This window comes from Ylistrum balloti, unplaced genomic scaffold (genome assembly GCF_031769215.1).
Source record: "Ylistrum balloti isolate Yb309-2 unplaced genomic scaffold, AGI_CSIRO_Ybal_v1 Utg370312, whole genome shotgun sequence".
NCBI classification, from domain to species: Eukaryota; Metazoa; Mollusca; class Bivalvia; order Pectinida; family Pectinidae; genus Ylistrum; species Ylistrum balloti.
Window position 1 is genome coordinate 1,560,897 of NW_026782231.1, and position 18,460 is coordinate 1,579,356.

At 35.2% G+C, this 18,460-nt stretch overlaps 1 protein-coding gene across 1 annotated transcript in view; it reads right to left on the reverse strand.

Moving 5' to 3' along the window:
- Positions 1-17,181, reverse strand: part of LOC132553264 (plexin-A4-like) — a 197,963-nt gene extending 180,782 nt beyond the window's left edge. The window contains exon 1 of the mRNA XM_060217496.1: positions 17,119-17,181. The gene's annotated coding sequence lies outside the window, so the exon portion shown is untranslated. The remainder of the gene's footprint in view (positions 1-17,118) is intronic.
- Between the last annotated feature and the right edge of the window lie 1,279 nt (positions 17,182-18,460).

The window sequence follows — 18,460 nt, forward strand, 5'->3', positions numbered from 1 at the left end:
ACAGCTACATCCCTCTCCTCCCCATCATGTTGAAACTTTTATGATTTCCTACAGATTTGAACTGAGCAGTTACGAGTTTTATTACCCCACCCCCCTCCCCAGCTGCTGCTAGTGATCTGTAAAGTTAGTACAGGGATATTTATAGAACCTGACAGATATATATAAGGAGGCCCTGTATTCCTTGTGATTACAGACAACTCCCAATGTGAAATGATAAGTATACAAGATATGGACAAAACAGATCTACTGACTGCAGTCTAACAATATCACTCCTTAAAACCTATGTGTGTGAGAATTAAAACCTATGAGTGTGAGAATTAAAGCCTATGTGTGTGAGAATTAAAACCTATGTGTGTGAGAATTAAAACCTATGTGTGTGAGAATTAAAACCTATGAGTGTGAGAATTCAAACCTATGTGTGTGAGAATTAAAACCTATGATATGAGAATTAAAACCTATGTGTGTGAGAATTAAAACCTATGTGTGTGAGAATTAAAACCTATGTGTGTGAGAATTAAAACCTATGTGTGTGAGAATTAAAACCTGTGTATGAGAATTAAAACCTATGAGTGTGAGAATTAAAACCTATGAGTGTGAGAATTAAAACCTATGTGTGTGAGAATTAAAACCTATGAGTGTGAGAATTAAAACCTATGTGTGTGAGAATTATATGTGTGTGAGAATTAAAACCTATGTGTGTGAGAATTAAAACCTATGTGTGTGAGAATTAAAACCTATGTGTGTGAGAATTAAAACCTATGTGTGTGAGAATTAAAACATATGTGTGTGAGAATTCAAACCTATGTGTATGAGAATTAAAACCTATGTGTGTGAGAATTAAAACCTATGTGTGTGAGAATTAAAACCTATGTGTGTGAGAATTAAAACCTATGTGTGTGAGAATTAAAACATGTGTGTGAGAATTCAAACCTATGTGTATGAGAATTAAAACCTATGTGTGTGAGAATTAAAACCTATGTGTGTGAGAATTAAAACCTATGTGTGTGAGAATTAAAACCTATGTGTGTGAGAGTTCAAACCTATGTGTGTGAGAATTAAAACCTATGTGTGTGAGAATTAAAACCTATGTGTGTGAGAATTAAAACATGTGTGTGAGAATTCAAACCTATGTGTATGAGAATTAAAACCTATGAGTGTGAGAATTAAAACCTATGTGTGTGAGAATTATGTGTGTGAGAATTAAAACCTATGTGTGTGAGAATTAAAACCTATGTGTGTGAGAATTAAAACCTATGTGTGTGAGAATTAAAACCTATGTGTGTGAGAATTAAAACATATGTGTGTGAGAATTCAAACCTATGTGTATGAGAATTAAAACCTATGTGTGTGAGAATTAAAACCTATGTGTGTGAGAATTAAAACCTATGTGTGTGAGAATTAAAACCTATGTGTGTGAGAATTAAAACCTATGTGTATGAGAATTAAAACCTATGTGTGTGAGAATTAAAACTTATGTGTGTGAGAATTAAAACCTATGTGTGTGAGAATTAAAACCTATGTGTGTGAGAATTCAAACCTATGTGTGTGAGAATTAAAACCTATGTGTGTGAGAATTAAAACCTATGTGTGTGAGAATTAAAACATGTGTGTGAGAATTCAAACCTATGTGTATGAGAATTAAAACCTATGAGTGTGAGAATTAAAACCTATGTGTGTGAGAATTAAAACCTATGTGTGTGAGAATTAAAACCTATGTGTGTGAGAATTAAAACCTATGTTTGTGAGAATTAAAACATATGTGTGTGAGAATTAAAACCTATGTGTATGAGAATTAAAACCTATGTGTGTGAGAATTAAAACCTATGTGTGTGAGAATTAAAACCTATGTGTGTGAGAATTAAAACCTATGTGTGTGAGAATTCAAACCTATGTGTGTGAGAATTAAAACATATGTGTGTGAGAATTCAAACCTATGTGTATGAGAATTAAAACCTATGTGTGTGAGAATTAAAACCTATGTGTGTGAGAATTAAAACCTATGTGTGTGATAATACAAACCTAGGAATCTAAGAATCATTCAAGCAATAAATGTCCTTAGAACCTATGTTGTTTGTGAGAATTGAAATCAGGTGTGTGAGAATTTGTTTATAACACTTTTCATTCTAATTTCATTCTGAAAATTACAAACACTCAAGAGATTATACCAAAACAACTACCACAAATCCTTTCACCATTCAAATGCACACAATAATGGGCCTTCCACTGCAAATGACTAGTTCTGACCTTGACTTACAAATGACTAGTTCTGACCTTGACTTACTATTGACTAGTTCTGACCTTGACTTACAAATGACTAGTTCTGACCTTGACTTACAAATGACTAGTTCTGACCTTGACTTACAAATGACTAGTTCTGACCTTGACTTACAAATGACTAGTTCTGACCTTGACTTACTATTGACAAGTTCTGACCTTGACTTACAAATGACTAGTTCTGACCTTGACTTACAAATGACTAGTTCTGACCTTGACTTACAAATGACTAGTTCTGACCTTGACTTACTATTGACAAGTTCTGACCTTGACTTACAAATGACTAGTTCTGACCTTGACTTACAAATGACTAGTTCTGACCTTGAATTACTAATGACTAGTTCTGACCTTGACTTACAAATGACTAGTTCTGACCTTGAATTACTAATGACTAGTTCTGACCTTGACTTACTATTGACAAGTTTTGACCTTGGCATCTGTCAGTAACAGATTCATTATTTGGTTTTAGATGACAATGTTTCAGAATATTTGAAGAAAAGAGATAATCAAACTTTTTTCACAGATTCTTCAAATATTATCAAATAAATCATTATTCTCTTTTTGTTTTAAGTTAACAAATTTTTAAGTTCAGGAAATAAATGAAATTCTGTGTAAAGACCAAAACGTTATCTGTACAGTGTACCTAGTGTGGATTTAACCCTGAGCTCAAGGAACTTGTACCCAATAAGTCTAACCTTTTGCAACACAACACCATGACAAGGCAATATTATTCACAATAAATGTCTATTTTTGTTCTGTAAATGCTTTCACTGTTTGGATTTTCTCTATTAACTTTTTAACTCTATCTCACTTTTATTTCACACAAACTTGGATTATCATGATTCACCTAATGAATAGATCTGCCTGTTAAGCAGTGATCAAGTTACGATAGCACTCAATCAATCCTATAAAAACCAGGTCTTAGTGATGTAATTATACCATATTTCTATCTAGTTGGATTCAATCGTATCTAAATCCCCCTCATATCAGTAGACATTCATATTTTATGTCCATCAAATGAATTTTTTTCCTCGCAAGTAAGAATGTGAAAAACTGACACCAGAATTATACAAATGTGTCACGATTCCAGCGGTCTTGTTCTTACACTTTCCATATGACACCAACTGGTACAACTGCATATCTATACAATTCACATGTCAATTTTAACCTCCATTTTTTTATCTTCCCCCCCCCCCCCCCACCCCCCACACCTTTTTTTCTAATTATTATTACAGTTTGAATAATATCAAGTTTATGGCAGATGACAAATAAGGAACTTTTTTTATTTGTTTCTAGAACAGATCTTGTTTGACTAAAGCTTTGCGTGGATGATGAACTTTTTTATCGATCAATCGAACGGTTTTTAAATCATACAAATCAGTAAAATTGATAATACAGGCATTGTTTTGTATGAAGACTTTTCAGTACATCAGAAATTTGATCCTGATAAAGATCATACATTAGAAGAAATTTTGAATCTGAATTCTGGTCTGTGAGAAAGTAATTGCTTCTGTCAAGTTACAATTGGTTACACTGAGGTTTAATTGATCTGCGAGTCTGATATCAAGGGCAAGACTTTCTCAGCTGATGCATCTTTAGACAAGCCAGAACCCTTATAAAGTTTGTTTGTTTGTTAGGTATATCAGACTGGGAAGATGGGAAAGTTTAATCACAAAATATTTGCCAAAGCAGAAGGGCCCCTAAAAATTCCATGAAAAAACTTCATCAAACCCATAAAAACCTATTTATAAAACTAACATTGAGCCAGTAAACAAGGCTTAACACAACCCCTTGAAAATCATGGCAGGTTCATCCCTAATACCTTTATGTACATCAGACGACCTTATCTACTGCGTACACATTCGACCTTCATTGTCACCAAGACCAAAAGGTGAACAACCTGTAAGGATTGAAATATCAAGTTGTGATAACGATGTGCATAAATACTGACCAGATTAAACAATAACTCAGGCCATTAGTTTCCATTCTGTCGGTCAGACAGGACAACGTCCAGAGTATCGCCAAGACAGACAGGACAATATAAAATGTATCACCAAGACATAAAATCTTTATCAAGGTTAGTTTTTAACATGATGACTTTGTTATTAATTTTCCATTAATTTTATCATAGGTTAATGTTCTAAAGGCAGTTTAATGATCCAAATTGTGATACAACGAAGAAATAGTTGATGTTGTCAAGATACGAGGTCAGGAAAATCCAGCACTAGATTAAGGTTAAGGTACAGATAATAAAAATGGGTTCTAATATCTTACCTAGAGAAACGACTCCATTCGAAAGCTTTGAATATTAAATAAATCCAAGAATATAAAAGTCTGCAGCATACCACCGTACTCAGCCCACAACTAAATGACTCTATATGCGAAGTATGTAGAGGTTTTGTGGGAGACCTTATCTTTTGGTCTGGGATCTTGTAATTACTGGACCATACATTGCGGCCACTCTGACTGGTCACCTTTTAGCTTAGGTTACAGCTTTATCAGACATCAAACATGACTGGTTCTATGTTCTGGCTAGTCATAGGCCCATCCCCTCGGAGGAGCCAACCAACACCTCACTGATAAAGTTCACCACCCCATGGGAGCTAGTCTGCTGCAGCAGGACCTGGAAGTTTGGGTTCATCTAAATTAAACTCAAGGAGATATATATTGGAGATTAAGTCCGGTAAAGTAAAAACATGTGTGGGAGACACATGATCAAATCATTTCAGTGAGAGAACAGTTAATATTCCTGACTTGCTAATTGTTTCAATAGGTTCATATTACACCAACATGATTGATTCAATCATTTACCAGTAAAACCCCCCCAAACAGTATCCCATCCTTATCTCACTCAGGTACCCTTTCCTATATCATCCTAAGCTAACACAGGTACCCCTTCTAAATCTAACAAAAATACCAACTCCCTTACCTTACACAGGTACCCCATCCCTAACCTAACACAGGTACCACTTCTAAATCTAACAAAAATACCAACTCCCTTACCTTACACAGGTACCCCATCCCTAACCTAACACAGGTACCCCTTCTAAATCTAACAAAAATACCAACTCCCTTACCTTACACAGGTACCCCATCCCTAACCTAACACAGGTACCCCTTCTAAATCTACAAAAATACCAACTCCCTTACCTTACACAGGTACCCCATCCCTAACCTAACACAGGTACCCCTTCTAAATCTAACAAACATACCAACTCCCTTACCTTACACAGGTACCCCATCCCTAACCTAACACAGGTACCCCTTCTAAATCTAACAAAAATACCAACTCCCTTACCTTACACAGGTACCCCATCCCTAACCTAACACAGGTACCCCTTCTAAATCTAACAAAAATACCAACTCCCTTACCTTACACAGGTACCCCTTTCCTGACACAAATTCCTCACTACAACTTATAGAACCTTAAAACCCTTAAAACCTTATGCCATGCCCCAACATCAACCTTACACGTGCATTTCCCCAACACACAAGTTCACCATTTCTATCTGAAACAAGTGCCCCTTCCTAACCTAACACAGGTACCCCCATCTCATATAACAGAAGCATTCTTTTATCCGTCCGGCATTAGAATGTTGGTATGAATTCTTTCTCGAGTCCCTGTTTGGTCCATGGACAGATATAAAACAGGTGCTCTCAATTACATTAGTGTCATACTTTAATATACTTTTTTCTCATGGGTCCCTGTATGGTTGTTGGACAGATCTAAGACAGGTGCTGTCCCTATCTGAGAGGCAGTACATTGGTACAAATTCCTTGCTACATTTCCTGTCCATGGTGATAGATAATGCATAGAGAGCAGATTAACCGAGGTCACATGAGGTGTTGATTTTGGCAGGCAAAGTACCTTACTCACTAAAGCAGGCAGATATATTAGTAGGGTATACTTACTGCCCTGACTGTTGGGAAACCAGTCTGTGATGGTAGATTAAAGGGGATACACAGATAGTGGAGGAAGAGAAAGATGAGAATTCTCGGCCTATCCTCAAACCACTCCATCACTCTAAAGACAGTCATCATGACTAGAGGCATACCAGCAGCACCTGGCACTGGTCACCATTATATTACATGTAGTGCTGGCAGATTTGGGAGGGGGACCTCAACAAGACTTATATCGTCTGTCCCCTATTACAGATAGACATTCATCCATGCAGTTCAAACTCTGAAGTGTAGCTAAAGATTAGTGATCTCATTAATTTCTATACAAGGTGGATGGTGTGGTATCTAGACTGTGAGGAAGAATCGACATTGATGAATAGAATGACACACCTCAACACTGGAAAAGGGATGGGAGGGGGTGGGGGTGGGAGGGGAGGTGAGGGTGGGGGGTATGGCCCTTATCTTACTGATCACCAACCACTGTTAGGGAGAGATATATTGGGGACACACCCCATAATTTGTCAGTCACCATCACATACTCGACAGACTGTTTACACGAGGCTATACAGAGACACACATGATTCTCACACATTCTTATTACTATTTATATATCTACTTCATGTAGAGTCATCAGACAAGTCTTAATCTTCTACGCCCTTATATTGTCTAGATAAGAAATAAAACTAATCTTCCTGTCACTTCCCCCTCCCATCACTGTAGTTGTGGTATAATACACTATTGTATACATACATACAATGTGTTTTGTTTCTGACCGAAATTTACCACCCAGGGTAGGTATATATAAAGACCCAAGTTGTACCACTTCCAAAATTTAACAAAATTTAGTTCCTAATCTTTACCCTTTAAGCCTTCATTGTGTAATGAGATAGACTGACAAAGCTATAAAACTTAACCAAAACAAAGGATATCTTTAACCTACAAAGGTACTTATTGTACTGTCAACATCTGTCAAACAAGACTTAGGGATTAATAAAAATAATATAAGGTATGAGACAAAAATTAAGAAAAAGGGGTTTTGAAAGTGTATTGTCAACAACAGCCGACCTAAAGCTGATTTCTGATATTCAGACCAAGCTCTAAGATTTGTGGAATTCAAGAGTCCTAGAGCTCAGAATTTTCTGGCCTTTGGAAAACTCCAAAGGTACCAAATCAGGAATTTCTTTCATATAGCATTTCGTCTACATTCTATCAAGTTCTAATAAAAAGATCTGGGCACATGATTGATTTTAGATCTGATCTAGATGTATCCTAGACACTTATATTTGTGAGTTAAATGGAGATCTGAATCAGTTCGTACAAATTTTAGACTTTAAATAGTTATGAAGTTGTTTGTTATCATTAGGATGAATACTGCAGGCCTTGTCCCTTGCAGACAAGCCAATTTACATATACACTTTTAACAGGTAACAAACTTTTAACAGGTAACATACTTTTAACAGGTAACAATTTTTAGAGGTATGCGACGCATCTGTCCAGAAGGAAGTATGTACCAGGTATATTAAAACAAACCCTACCACTGTACCATTAAAATAAAAAATTTAACATTCTTAAAAGCTGACACATCATCTACATCAGTATGTATAGAAACAGCAGCCTGTACTGGTAGGAATCTAAAGGTAAACAAAGGCCCTTAACTCATCCTTCTATTTCCGATGTCCCCATATTAAATCATAGTATTTAGACAAGCCAACCCCTTTCTGATAATGTTAGTCTTTAAAGAGGTACCTTCCTGAACCGAAATATTTAACAATAAATAAATATATATATATCTAAATCATAATGCTTGAAACCAAAGACTTTCAAAACAACTTGACAAGTAAAGAAATGTACCAGTTTTTTTGGTGTATTACATACAGAGGGTAGAATATGAGACCATTTCAAATGTCTCACTCACTGTTAATTGCAAGTTTTCAAAGCAAGAAAATCACAAAAATGATATTACATTTTAAATACGATGTGCATGGTTCTTTTCCAGAAACAAAAAAAATTCATCTAATTTTAATGCTATGCTGCTAAGACATAAATAATTCAAAATTACCCTTTAACTTCTATTAAACAAATCCCACTTTCATAAAGTATAAATTGATTACTGAAATGTACAGAAAAATGAATTATATCATTTTAATGTAATGGTATTCCTTGTATCTAGAATTGGTCGGTAATACATCACAAAAGAATTGGATATCTCTAGCACTCATGGTTAGTTTAAAACTCTGTTTTTTCTCTACATCAAAAAGTCTTTCTAGCTGCTGTGGAATATCTTATCTTGTACAGTGACCCTGCCATATTTACACAGTTGACATGCTGTAGGCTCTGATAAAAACAGGCACCAGTCAATGCTTTATGAGATAACACAGAGATTTTATTGCTTATCCTAAGGCCCATGCCTACATAATCTACATGCACAACTGTAGACACTATATAGTTTAATAGTAGAACAAACTCTACACAAAATGTCTGCCTTCAATTTCGGCAGCAGATGTTTTCCTTTTTCACAAGCATATTGTCTTTCTGCTTCGAAATTGGACACTGTAATATTTTTTGTCCTGGCTGTCATATAAGTTTTTGTACGGATACTATAATTTGGTCACAAAAGAAAGAGCCTGAGATATGTTGTTGAGCTTGGAGACACAGCTGTTGTTATGGGGCCTGTGTACAGGAAACTCATATTTCTCACTTGATCTGCGTAACATCTTACATAATGCATATGGCTTAACCCTCTCAGTCAGATTTACCACAAGTAAACCTTGATATATTCAACCATGAACAAAAACATACAAAAATTTACCAACATAAATACTTGACACAACAAAGAAATATCTGCTAATACTAGTAATTTGTCCTTCCATTCAAATTCAGAAATTTTTCATTATTTTCCAACTTGCAATATGCAGCTGATAAAAATTTGATGTATTCTAAGCCATCATCTTTCTACACCTTGACCTTATATTGCCTGACTAGGATACATCTTTTCTAGCGTTTTCATGTGTTCATAAAACTGCTCATTGGCAGGTGAAATAAAATATTTAATTTTAATTCATACATTAAATAGTACTTTGAATAAATTACATGTATGTGATATGGCTAGTTTCAGTTCGATGGCAAGTTACATCTAACATCTGATTTCACATTAAATACTACTTCAAATAAATTTCACACAAGTGATCTTACAAATTAGTTCAAGTTAGATGGCACGTTATATCTAATATTTAAATTCAATTATACATTAAAGTATTGCTACCCATCAAACAGGGCGTTATATCTAATATTTAAATTCAATTATACATTAAAACAGTATTCCATAAGTTAACTAAAACATTAAATTGAGATCAACATTTAATTATATATCAAAAGTTTTAATCAGCAGACTCTCATCAAGCCTTGATACCGACAGATAACTACAAACATGATGTATTCATTTATAGGAACTCTTATGTCAGGGAAAAGTTAGACATTCTTACATGTAATCACATTTGATTGGCAGTTTTACTTTATCAAAATGCAATACTTTGACAGACTCTCACAGACTATAACTATCGTCAATTGCACACTTGGAAATTAAAAAACTTTCCAGAATTCAACATTTAATGGTTTTAGATTACTTCAACAACTTAAGAACACATTGAAACAAAGATGAAGTATGTATATTGTTTGATATTATAGAAAGTCTACATTCAAAATCATGCTAGGGCAAAATTTTGAGATGATCGTGAGTCTTGTTTAAGGTAACTGACAGTGAATCAAGATATCCGTATTTGAGACACTTACTTTACAGTGAAACATATGAAACTTTAAATAATTCTGTGATAATACATTTGGATCAAGTTGTCACCCTTGAAACAGTCCTTGCACAGTGAGACATATACTGTGCAACTCTAGTATGTACAGTTTTGTTGATACCAGCTCAGAGACATCATCAAGGGAGATAACTTACAATGAGACACTTAATGTAACCTATATCTATATAAAATGAATGACACAAGACACGACATGTGAGACACCTTATATAACATTAACACATAGAGAATAAAAGCCTAGGATTACAGTCATGGTGTGACAACTTCTGACACTACAAACAAGACATGTAATGTATCTATATAGACAGACAATAGTAGTGATCTCAGACACAACATGACAGACACATAGACATGTAAAATCATTGTTCCTAGTTAACAATTTTGAGACAGGAAGATATGTAATACATGTAAAGGCAGCTGACATGGTATTGGTTCAGCTGAGGAGTCCTATTTTCTCACCAAACATTCCATCTATCTGAGTGATGATAAGCACCTCTAGACTGAAAGTATACCTCACCATTACATAACACTTACACTATGTGTGGATACACTAGCCTTCACACGGTACAAACCATCTAATATGTACATCTGTTGGTGTTACAACCAAAACAATTAAAACTCACTTTATCAAAATGTGCATTCATCATCGTAAATGTCAAAACAATTCTTAGTGTATCTGGTGATATCCGAGTCCCCTTACTTAATAAACAGAGATGATAGATTCTGTAAATATGAGAAGGTCCATTAGGAAAAGACTAGTGCTTTGGTTTAGGTCTGTGTTAATAAAAAAAATCAAGCACAAATATTTCAAAGTGGGTTTTCCTTTTCCCCTATATGATTATTACAGCAGATTGAGCTGGTATAAAAACTACAAAAATATCGTCAAATTTCAGTCAGAGAACGAAAAGTATTCCTTTTCTTATCATTATTATGGTAATTACTTGTATACAACTGCTTAAAAAAATGTCAGAGATAAACCTAATATAATTAAATCATATTTAGTATCCTTTACACAGGCACATGTACTGTATATCCTTGTTAATTAGTCATCTACCACAACACACCATACCCTAATCTACAGGACAATTATCTACCCTCCCCAGTATGCTTTACATTAATTACCCCCTCCTGTAGACCCCTACAGATGAATCAAATTTAATGTCCCTTTGACTCCCCCAAACACAACACACCCTAGAAATGACACTAACTGATCTTTAAGGACCTACAGCCTTGTTGATGAGACTCACAGAGTCTAGGGTCAAATGTCTCAAAATTTATCATGTTGACTTTGTAAAATGTTACACAAACAAATGCTGACACTAATTGTGCAGTGTAAGGGAATTCTGATGAAGCAAGAGACTAAACAACACGGATACAATGGGACATAGGAAGCAGATCTACTAATGCAGACTCCAAGGCAACAAGACATGCTCATAAATACACTTGCTAACGGCACTGAAGATTTTAATCCTTCTCCTTAACTGATTATCCTGCCTCATTTTGTGGGATGAAAATCACACAACCATTATGAGAGATGATATTCTGTAAGTCCTATTTAGAGGGGGTGGACAGTTAGGTCAAACAAGTGACTGCTGAGAAATTATCAGAGGTCTGAAAAGGCTCATAAAAACACTAATTAGGTTTTAACTTCAAAAGAGCATGCCAGTCTCTCTAGTTTCTCTAATAAATGAAGGTAGAATGAAGGTTTACAGTCAGTATTGATAGTTTGATCATGGATATTTCATACAGGTTATTATAATACAATGAAATCAAAAAAGTCATGATCTTTTGTTATAATACGGTAGTGACAACCAGTTGGATTTTCTGACCTTTTTATTTATTTTGTTGAACTCCAACAAGCTGGTCAACATGTGACCTTACTTATTAGAAGTCAGTGTAATGTTGACATCAGACTTTATGTAAACAACAAGGATCTGTCTATCACTGTCCAAACTGAGGGTAAATATAACTGACACATACTACCACATTCAACATCACAGAACTAGGTTAACATCACACCCGATTTAGACCAAACATACAATACTATCCTAAACATACTTTGACGGTACCATGTCTGATCAATTCTGACCGTACCATGTTTGATAAATTCTGACCGTACCATGTCTGATCAATTCTGACCGTACCATGTCTGATCAATTCTGACGGTACCATGTCTGATCAATTCTGACGATACCATGTCTGATCAATTCTGACCGTACCATGTCTGATCAATTCTGACGGTACCATGTCTGATCAATTCTGACGGTACCATGTCTGATCAATTCTGACCGTACCATGTCTGATCAATTCTGACGGTACCATGTCTGATGAATTCTGACCGTACCATGTCTGATCAATTACCGTACCATGTCTGATGTAATACCTGACGGTACCTGACGGTACCATGTCTGATAAATTCTGACGGTACCATGTCTGATCAATTCTGATGGTATCATGTCTGATGAATTCTGACCGTACCATGTCTGATGAATTCTGACGGTACCATGTCTGATGAATTCTGACGGTACCATGTCTGATGAATTCTGACCGTACCATGTCTGATCAATTCTGACGGTACCATGTCTGATGAATTCTGATGGTACCATGTCTGATCAATTCTGACGGTACCATGTCTGATCAATTCTGACGGTACCATGTCTGATCAATTCTGACGGTACCATGTCTGATCAATTCTGACCGTACCATGTCTGATCAATTCTGACGGTACCATGTCTGATCAATTCTGACGGTACCATGTCTGATCAATTCTGACGGTACCATGTCTGATCAATTCTGACGGTACCATGTCTGATCAATTCTGACCGTACCATGTCTGATCAATTCTGACGGTACCATGTCTGATCAATTCTGACGGTACCATGTCTGATCAATTCTGACGGTACCATGTCTGATCAATTCTGACCGTACCATGTCTGATCAATTCTGACGGTACCATGTCTGATGAATTCTGACCATACCATGTCTGATGAATTCTGACGGTACCATGTCTGATCAATTCTGACGGTACCATGTTTGATCAATTCTGACCGTACCATGTTTGATCAATTCTGTTATGTTTGTAGACCTATAAATGCTACACATGTTTATGAAAGTGTTTATTACAATACATAATTGTATTTACCAATAACATTTTTACTTTATCTTCAAACCAAGGTTCATATTTCATAAACAAAAAGTAAATATAGTACACAGTTTAACTCTGAAGTGTTCACAAACACTTCTACAGACGCCGTTTTGAAATCTAATAATTATATTTTGTGTTCTGACACTGACCATTTCAAATTTTATTTTTTTACATTTCCAAATCATAATTAAGTTTTCGTCAATTATCTTCAGTATTAATTTATTTTAATTTATTACCCTAAATTGATAAATTTGAATACTTCAATCAATGACTGTATGGAGCCAGATAAAATTCAAGTGTTGTTGTTATCACAAATATAACTACAGCTAGGCAATGTCCTTTTTTTCAATCTTGATTTAATGGTATTTTATATATTTCTGCATACACATGCATCTGAAAGGATTTGGAGAATCACAATTCAGTGAGTTCAGAACAAAACTTTTGCATTGTTAAAATCTGTCACATGACACAACTGATAATTTCCTGACACTTTGAGGTCAAAACATACTGTTGTCCCTTCCTCCCTATGAAAACAGATACCGGTAAGTAAGTATGATCAATTGTACAGTACCGGTTTTGAAGAGATATAGCCAATATATCACAAAAATAGGCAATCAAATTAAAAGTGGCCATTTCCTGTGTGCAAGGAGTCCATTTCACAATGTTTGCCTAGTAAGGCCTACTAATATATGATAAACCTACTATCATGAACCTGATCAAGTCTAGCTCTCTTTAGAAGCTGTATGAAATCCTATGATCCATTTCATGTTAAGGGTGTATGTCCAATATCCAGTGGAGATACAGAACTAGATAAGATAGTTAGAGAGAAGATGGAATTCTATAGCCATAAAGCCCGCCATTTATATTAAACCACTGTAGTTTCTGTAAAACATTAAAGGTTTCATCATTGCAGCCTTTCAAAAAAAAAAAATTATCAATCATATTTTATTGGTCCATTTTGATTTGGAACATATTTTCATATTTTTGTTGCAAGTTACAAGTGTGATTAGACACAAATTTGTGATTAATCTTTTGTAATTATGATGATGTAAATATGAAAATGCCAATAAATAGCATAATTACTGATGATATCAAAACCAATCTGTGCCTGATAATAAAGCTCGTTTGTGTTACATCAATTATGTCATTGTCCTATAATTGTCCATCCACATCCTGAGATCAGAGTATATATGTGTTGATGGAATTAATCTTTATTACCACTAACTACATTAAACTATCAATTATAAACAAAAAATTCCGCCCATCGGCCTTCCAGTGTTGGCCTTACAAGTACTTCTTATACATAACAGCACAATCACTATCAGCCATGTTTTAGACATACTACAGTACAATGACTAACACTTGGTGTTTCTCATATTTCCAGGTCACTCTACCAATAATGGAACAAAAATGGGACTCCTATGCAGAAAACACCAAGAACTGAGAAAAACGGATGCATTTCTGTTTTATATCCAACCAAACCTTTTTTCTAAAAGCTTTGATTTTAGTCAGTTGCGAATACCGCTCAAGCTCTGTAACACTTCAGGACCAAGAATGCATGCAGTTGATTGTGAAACTATGCATTCTTCCCAGCATAACCCAAGTTTGATAGACATTGCATGTGCATTGCACACATGCATGTATCACATGTGTATAAAATTGAATTATAGCCTGTACATGTATTACACACATGTATAAAATATATTACACATCCCTATTCTATCAGACATGTGTATTACATCAGTATTATGTATCCTGTATTACATGTATCACACTTTACTCATCATATGCCTGTTCTTGCCGCAAAAGTTTACTGAAACAAAGCATGCTTTGGTTGGTTCTATTGTACTTACTGCATTGAGCAGCCGTATTTTTCTAACATCTCAAAATTCTTACTAAGTAGTATGTTATGTCCCTGTTACGTGCACATCACACAGTTCATTGCGGAGTGGTGTCCATTTCACCGACAAATACACATGTAATCTGCACTGTACCGAAAACCTGCACACTATCTGTGAGTTTTACTGCTGAGGGATATAGCCTTGCCTGGCAGCACTAGATAGTCTAGACAGTGTGTGGGGACCCTAAGATCTCACCTAAATTTTCTGAAATAAATACTTTGATTACATTTATCAAAATATTAATACCCAATTGTTGAAAGTTCTATTAAAATATCCTTTATTTGATTAATTTTGCATGAAACATAACTGGAAATAAGCATCATCGTAAGAATGCTTAGCTGAAGATGGGGCCAGCAGTGGAATGTTAACAATTTAGAAAATTAATGTAACTGTCTACAACATTGAAATTCCTTTTGATGTGCTTTACATAATCCACATTGCATCATTTTTCTACAGATTTAATGGTATTTGAATTGAAATGTTCCTGATTTCTCATGTATACAGGTAAAATTTGATATACACAGCTGAGTACATCATATCTGTAGTATTATCATGTGTTAAGATTTCAAAACAGCTTAGTGTTCTTCAGAAATTTTGTCAACAGTGACTTTCTGATGGAAATGGAATGTGATATCTCAATTCTACAGAGCTCTAGATACATAAATATTTGTAACAGCTGGAATGATGAAGCGGTCATTGTGATATCAAAGAGATTTTTTCATACAATCAGACAGAATAATCTTTTTTCAAAAATGAGTTTGAATTCCAAGTCATACGAAAATTCATATTATTTTTATGTTTTCCTGACTTGCTTTCCTGAGAAATTCAACGTATGAAGTGTAAAAAACATATCAGCACTTTGCTGTATGTATAGGCCTACATGTGTGTATTAACAAAAGCCCACTATAGCTACTGCACAGACACATCGGGTGTCTGACTAGAAACTTGCTCCTTGAACATGACTTCTGATTTTATGTTTTAACTAATTATAAAAAAATTTATGATGTAGAGACACAATGATATCCTTCATATTTCCCTAATTTATTACATTCTATCAGACTAAATCACAAATTTTTATGTTTTATCAAGTTTAAGTTAATTCTTCATTTCACTCATTTATAAGTCTTCGCTTAAATCAGCACAAAATACAGAAATGATTAAAAACCATTTGATCGTAAAATTTTTTTTAAAAAAAGATACTAGGATGTACATCTCTGAATATAGAATGATATGCCCCTTATGTCAGCATAGTCCAACTGCTTCACTCAGTAGTTACACAACAACAATCAAATTAACCCTATGATTAATAATTGATCCTTATATGGCAGAGAAAACAGAAAGTAAACAATGTATAACATTGTGTGTGGCCTGTTCTAATACACATCCATCCACCATCACACCTACCAGTAAAATTACTACCTTCCAACAGATATTATCATTGATTTATAAATAAATACATTTAAAACTGCCATTTGTATTTTATGTTCTTTAATAGAAGTGTCGACTAAATTTATATCATTCCCACCACGGACGATGTTACCGAAACCAAAAAACTTTTACAAATGTACATGTAAAAATTGCATTTATTATACGGACCAAAGACATATTTCAAATAAACGCATTATTGAAGTAAAATACATGTCTAAGGTTTATATCGTGAGTTACAAAAGAAGACAGGTATGCCTGAACGCCCATATATGTATTAGAGCACGTTTTGTCAATGAACGGTCGCGACCGACTGTACTATGATAGCCAATGTTAGTTCACACAGGGAATATGACACACGGGGTGCGGGGGACAAGTTTTCATCTTATACAAGAACAGACTATCGTCAAGATCATACACTGACAACGCCCTTGTGCAAGAGAATACAGTGTGTTGTTTTAGAGTAATGTGTGCTGAAGCTGTGTGTGGGAGATAGTTCATGATTCACGGAGTTAGTGTTACACAGGTCCCCACTGTCGAAATCTAGGTCGAATCGGTGTGCCTCTCAAGAAACACGCACCTTGCAGGATAAACATATCGCACTGAACACTTTAAACTCCTAAATACTGACAAAATATAAATATGTGGCACTTACCTTAATCAAAATAGTATTCCAAATAATTGAAACGAAGGTAAACATACATCACCAAACTTTTAGCGTATAACCACCCTCGTCTCTAAAATCCAACTAGTGTACTGTAAGAGAAATCGTACATTTGGGGACATGCGCAATCAGACAGGAAGTTGCATGCTCTCTTTCATTGAGCTGAGTCGCTAGTCCTTTGTTTGTCGCTTAAAAAAATCAGTTTAAGAGTAGAGACATGAACAGTTACTTGCGTACAATGACGAAGTGAACCCTACCGAACGATGGAGGTGGGTTTCGTCTTCACGGCTAGTCAAACAAAATAACAGCGCTAGTGTGGTGGAGCCAATCGGCTGGATAACCCGCAAAATTTAAATCTGACAGCTGATCGAATGCTTGCGTTAAGAGTGTGGCTTTGTCGTATATTTAGGTCTATCTGAAATACCGCCTACATTGCAGCCGACTGAAAATATCTGAAATCTCGGAATATCAAGTACAATTTGCTTGTTCTTGTGGATTAAATGTTTAACGGACCTCCTTCAAGATATTGATCTATTTTTCAAAACTCCGCTGACGCAAATATGAAAAAAAACATGTTTCGATTCGAAAAAAATGACTTTAGAATAGATGTTAATACATTATGGTGACCAATGTGAATTGCATTCAGGGATTTTAGAAACTCTAGATATAATAGGTCCAGAAACTATTATTGTATTCAACAGCGACCTCTTGTTGCACGTAAGTCTTGATACCGAAATACCTTTTAGTGTACACGAATGATAATATGAAATAAGCACCGAGAACTTCTAGAATGTATAAACCCCTACTTACAGCAATCGAATCATTAAGGACATCTCTATAGGAAGTAGGAAATACCGAAAAATCCATACAATTTCTGAGTCAGCATATTTTTGGAAACTACAGTCATGGACTTGGATAGCAAAGTCTATGGTATAACAAGTATTGACGTCTTCGGAAAAAGGAAATACCAAATTCATTTGAACAGTTTTATATTAAAATCAATTAGACGAATTTCAGCATTTTATGTTAAACACGGACTTCATGTCGTAAGTAACAAAATCGATTCTGAATCGTTTGTTACGCCCGTGTCCGACATCACATTTTTTATCAACTACTGGTACGGTTCTTTTGAAATTACGAATTGAATCATGGGACAAGTGCATCGTCCCATCTAGGATTTTGACATTTTTTTCGATCAATTCAGGTTTCCCTCTAACACGGTGTCTAGCCCGTAGCACTTGACGGCACAATCTCCAACTACCCATCAGACTAAGGGAGATTATTCAAATTCTAAAATGAGTCATGGCTAGACAAACTACGGACTTCATACACA